The sequence below is a fragment of the Dipodomys spectabilis genome, unplaced genomic scaffold, assembly GCF_019054845.1.
Source record: "Dipodomys spectabilis isolate Male_0828 unplaced genomic scaffold, ASM1905484v1 ptg000241l, whole genome shotgun sequence".
Lineage (NCBI taxonomy): Eukaryota > Metazoa > Chordata > Mammalia > Rodentia > Heteromyidae > Dipodomys > Dipodomys spectabilis.
Genome location: NW_024870918.1, coordinates 3,656,205 through 3,661,847, shown reverse-complemented (window position 1 = coordinate 3,661,847; position 5,643 = coordinate 3,656,205).

The window sequence follows — 5,643 nt, the reverse complement described above, 5'->3', positions numbered from 1 at the left end:
GCAAGATGCTATCTCAAAAATAACCAGCAAAATCACAGGCCTGGAGGCCTGGCTCCCTGGCAAGAGTCCCTGCCTACTAAGCTCAAGGTGTTGAGTTCAGACCCTAGTGCAGCCCCAACGAGGTATTTTATGTGAGGGTAAAAGTTGATTCCCATAACTCTTCAAAGATCGTGCATAAAATACCTGTGTACACAAAATGCTGGCTAACAAACAGCCCTCAATGCCTAGGACCAAAAACGGTTGCAAGAGCTAGGCACTGATGGCTCACATCTGTAATCCTAGCTACTCAGGAGGCTGACAAGGGAGGATCGTGGTTCAAAGCCAACAAGAAAGTCCATGAGACTCTTATCTCCAATTAACCACAAAAACGCTGGAAGCGGAGCTGTGGCTCAAGGGGTAGAGCACTAGCTTTGAGCACAAAAGTTCAGGCACAGCACCCAGGTCCAGAGTTTAAGCCTCAGGACTAGAAAAAAAAAAAGACGCTAGAACCACCAAATGAACAAGACTTCGCGAAGAACCTCATCATTCCCATGGCAGCCTACTGACCCAAGCAAACTCAACCGTCAGAACACAGGACATAGTAAAATGGGCAGCCCAGGGCATTTAATAAATAGATTTCTATTTATAAATATTTGATATTTTATTAAATAGGTTAAACAATTATATACTTTAAAAACATGGTGGCTCATACTTGTAATCCTAGGGGAGGGGAGAGAGAGAGAGAAGCATGTAGTTTGAAGCCAGCCAGGATACAAAATTAGTGCAACTCCCATCTCAATAAATAAGCTAGGTGTGGTGATACACACCTGTAATCCCAACTATGTGAGAGGCCACTGGGAGGCAGTAGGATGGAGATCTGAGGCTAGCTCATGGAAAAACATGCCACCCGACCTGAACAACAACTAAAGCAAAAAAGGCTAAGGGGGTAGGGTGTGGACCAAGAGCGAGGGGACCTACCTAGGAAGCACTGGGTCCTGAATTCATACCCCAGGACCACCAAGAAAAACAAAGGCAAAGCTGGGCACCGGTGGCTCACACCTGTAATCCTAGCTACTCACAAGGCTGAGATCTGAGGATGGTGGTTCAAAGCCAGGCTGGGCAGGAAAATCTGTGAGACTCCTATCTCCAATTAACCATGGGAAAACTGGAAGTGGTGCCGTGGCTCAAGTGGTAGAGTGCCAGCCTTGAGCACAAAAGCTCTGGGCCAGAACCCAGGCCCCCAGTTCAAACCCCAGGACCAGCAAAAAATAAAATAACCAATCATATATATATATATATATATATATATATATACAATCATATATATATCACATATATATCACACACACACACACACACACACACACACACACACACACACACACGTCAAGTCTGATTCTGAGTACCAAAGCAAAATTACTCAGCATTCAATGTGCCTCTGAGTCTCACACTCCATCTTACTATAGTGCCCTAAATTAGGGTTCAGCCAGCTGCAACAGTGGTACACTAGAGAACCTGTCCTTACTACATTCAGAGAAGAAAAAGACTGTTACAGCCGGGACAGCCAAGGGTCAGGATATGGCTGTCGCATTAAGAAGGGGACAAGGAAGGAGGCTTGCTGGCACCAACAAAACTAATAAGGACATTTGATTTCTAGGCCCTTGGGGAGATTAGAAAGACTGAGCTCCCAGAGACTCTGTGTCCTTGTAGAAAGGCGATCACATTCTCTCAGTCACAGTCTTAGCCACCAAAGGCCAAGGATATCAGCTAATCAGTCAATAGGAACAAAACTTATTCCCCCCCCCCCCACAGCTGATAAGACACCTCAAGGTGTCCTTTCAAAGTGCTTGGTTTGCTGACTTCTGCTGCTGGCATTGGGAAGCCTCAGGCCGCAGTTGGGCCCAAATACACTGCTCCTGTGTAAGTAAATTCTCCCTCCCAGTATTAGCCAAGGTCTTTGACATCAGAAGTGTGGTGCCTCAGAAATCAGGGTTAACACATATCACAAGATGGGAAGGGGTGGGTGGGGGGCCATAGTGAAGGGCAGGACACTAGTTCCTACCAGACTGGAGTACGCGGTGGCAGGCCCATCTTTGGGTGCTCAGGAGAATAGCTTCCACCTTGGCTCTATGCACAGTGAGGCTCCGTATTAGCCAGGGCTCCAGGGGGGAGCAGAATAATAGGACATTTTCCCCACAGGAAGCCATGGGTAATGAGAGACCAGCTTATGATTGGTCAGATTAAGAAGTCCCACGACCCACTCTCTACAGGCTAGAGTCCCAGGAAAGCCCTTACAGTCCAAACTCAAATGGTTGGGCCCAATGGAGATAATGTCAGAGGGCAGAAGGCAAATCCATCCCCTCCCTCCCCCCACAACCTGCTTCCAGCTGACATACCCTTTCTCCATATTAGCATGTGCATGTGTGTGTGTATGCGCATGCGTGCGTGCAAGCATGCGTGCATGCATCTGTCTGTGTGTGTGTTGGTCCTGGGGCTTGAACTCAGGGAGGGCCTGGGTGCTGTCCCTAAGCTTTTTTGCTCCACACAGGCACTCTACGACTTGAGCCACAGCTCCATTTCTGGCTTTTTGGTGGTTAATTGGAGACAGGAGTCACTCAGACTTTACAGCCCTGGCTGGCTTCAAATCACAATGATCAGATCTCAGCCTCCTGGGTAGCTAGGATGAAAGGTGTGAGCCACCAGCACCCAGCTCTCCCTGTATCTGTTCTGTTCATGCCCAACTGTGGATTGGATGATGCTGATCTTTTTTTTTGGGGGGGGGGGTCCGGTCGTGGGGCCTGAACTCTGGGCTGGGCGCTGTCCCTCAGCTCTTCAGCTCAAGGCTAGCGCTCTACCACTTGAGTCACAGCGCCACTTCCGGCTTTTTTCTTTTTGCTTATGTGGTGCTGAAGAATCGAACCCAGGCCTCAGGCATGCAAGGCAAGCGCTCTACCACTGAGCCACCTTCCCAGCCCGATGCTGATCTTTTGTTACTGTTTTTTTTCTTTTTGTGCCAGTCTTGGTGTGAAGTCTGGGCCTGGGCATTGTCCCTGAGCTTTTGCACTCTACTACTAGAGTTACAGATCCACTTCCAGCTTTTGATGGTTAATTGGAGATAAGAGTACTGGATTATGGCTTTCCCGCTTGAGCTAGCTTCCAACTACAATCTTAAATTCTCTGGCTTCTGCAAAGCTAGGTTTACAGAGCCAGGCGCCGGTGGCTCACGCCTGTAATTCCAGCTACTCAGGAGGGTGAGATCTGGGGATCACAGTTCAAAGCCAGGCAGGGCAGAAAAATCCTTGAGACTCTTATTTCCAATAAACCACTAGAAAACTGGAAGTGGCACTGTGGCTCAAGTGGTAGAGCACTTGCCTTGAGCTAAAGAGCACAGGGACAGTGTCTAGGCCCAGAGTTCAAGACCCATGACCAATGAAAAAAAATACTTTAAAAAATAAAATAAAAGAGCTAGATTTATAGGCATAAGTCACCAGCGCCCAGCAAGGCTGATCTTTACTTGGTTTACCAACACAAATTCTACTCAGACACTCCCCCAAATAATGCTTCACTAGCCACATGGGCATCCTGACCCAAACTAGCACTTCAATTCTCCAGTAGTGGCTTCTGAGTACAGTAGCATCCTACCCATAAAATATGCACACCCCACAGGAGTTTCTCTCTCTCCCTCCCTCCCTCCCTCACTCCCTCTCTCTCTCTCTCTCTCACACACACACCTACCTCTGGCCATGTCACTCAGTGACCAGGAAGAAATTTCTAGAAAATAAAGGCAAAGAAAGAGGCTAGGCATGGGGGGGGGGGGGGTTGTCATGCCTATAATTCTATCTACTTAGGAGGCTGAGATCTAAGGATCGTGGTTCAAAGCCAGACTGGGCAGGAAAGTCCTTGGGACTCTTATCTCCAATTAACCACCAGAAAACCAGAAGTAGAGCTGTGGCTCAAAGTGGTAGAGCTCTAGCCTTGAGCAAAAAGTTGCTGGGGACAGCACCCTAGCCCAGAGTTCGAGCCCCAGGACTGGCACACAATGCTCTCTGTCTGTAAAGTCTGAGAAGGGGAAGGTGACTTTTTTCTTCTTCTCTTCTTGAGATCAGGTGTCTTTTCATTCCTGGTTTCACTCTCTGGCATGCAGACATCTGGGCATGCACATGAGAGTACCTGAGAACTTCCAGAAGCTGAAGGGATGCTGCATTTACGACGCATGCACCAGACCACAGAGGCAAAGGCAAAAATCACCCTTCTAAGCCCCTGGACTGGGCCCACTTCATCTCAAGGTAAAGGCGGGGGGGGGGGGGTCGCCCACAAACTAAAGCAGACCAACCTCCAGTCCACACCATTCACTGTGTGGGCAGTGTAAGAGATCTCTATAGTTGTAGAAACGCAATATGATTTTAAAGTCTTAGCACTAACATTGTAAAACACTATAGTAGTGAAAGAAAACTCCATCCATGTAACAGTCTATAAAGGGAGACCCTCAACCCTTCCCTTTCCATAACTAAAAGTATGAAAATATTTTTTAAAGGTATCTACCCTCCAGTAAAACTAAGGCAAAAAAAGAATTTAAAGAGGTCTTGTTTCTTTCAAATCCTAGGCAAAAAGTAAATTTACTATTAAATGTTTCTAAGTGAAATAATGCAAGAATTGTTTTTTTGTTTTTTTTTTCCAGTACCAGGGCTTAAACTCAGGGCGTTATGTTTTTGCTCAGCTTGCTAACTAACAGCTGGTGTTCTACCACTTGAGCCACACCTGCAGCTTAGTTTTTTCTCTGGTAACTTAGAGATGGGAAGAGTGTCTCTGAGTTTTCTGCCTAGGTTGGCTTTGAACCACAGTTCTCTACTCTGCCTCCCGAGTAGCTAGGATTATAGGCATGAGCCACTGATGCCAGATATTGTTTAAATCTTTTTTGTTCATTTGTCGGTCATGGGTCTTGAACTCTGGGCCTGGGCGCTGTCTCTGAGCTCTTCAGCTCAAGGGTAGCACTCTACCCCTTAAGCCCAGAGCTAGTTCTGGTTTTTCTGGTGGTTAATTGGAGATAAAAGACTCACAGATTTTCTTCCCTGGGCTGGGTTTGAGCTGCGATCCTCAGGTCTCAGCCTCCAGAGTAGCTAAGATTATAGGCGTGAGCCACTGGTACCTGGCTAATTTTTTTTTTGGTCGGTGACCCTGAACTCTGGGCCTGGGCACGCTGCCCCTGAGCTCTTCAGCTCAAGGCTAGTGCTCTTACCACTTGAGCCACAGCACCACTTTCAGCTTTTTCTGCTTATGTGGTGCTGAGGAATCGAACCTAGGGCCACTGAGCCTCCTTCCCAACCCTCCCTGCTTTTTTAAGACACCCTTTTAAGCATTTTTTAAAAGAGCAATTGTATGGAATCTTCACTTTTTACCGTATTGAAATGTTCACTGTTATTTTTTTTTCCTTTCCACTCTGCAGCTCAGTCTTTCACTCCCTACTTTAGGTCTTGTGGCAAAGTATGAAACCTTTACCATTTGGGTAATTTTGCAATAGTTGCTCTTATCTTTTCTCCAAGATCAAAGAACTCAACCTTTGCTAAGCTAGGGCTTGCTGTCTGTCCTGTGACACTCTGCCACCTAGTGTCCAAACATAGATACTACAGTCTCCTCAGCAACCTACTGTCTTAAGGATGGACTCCT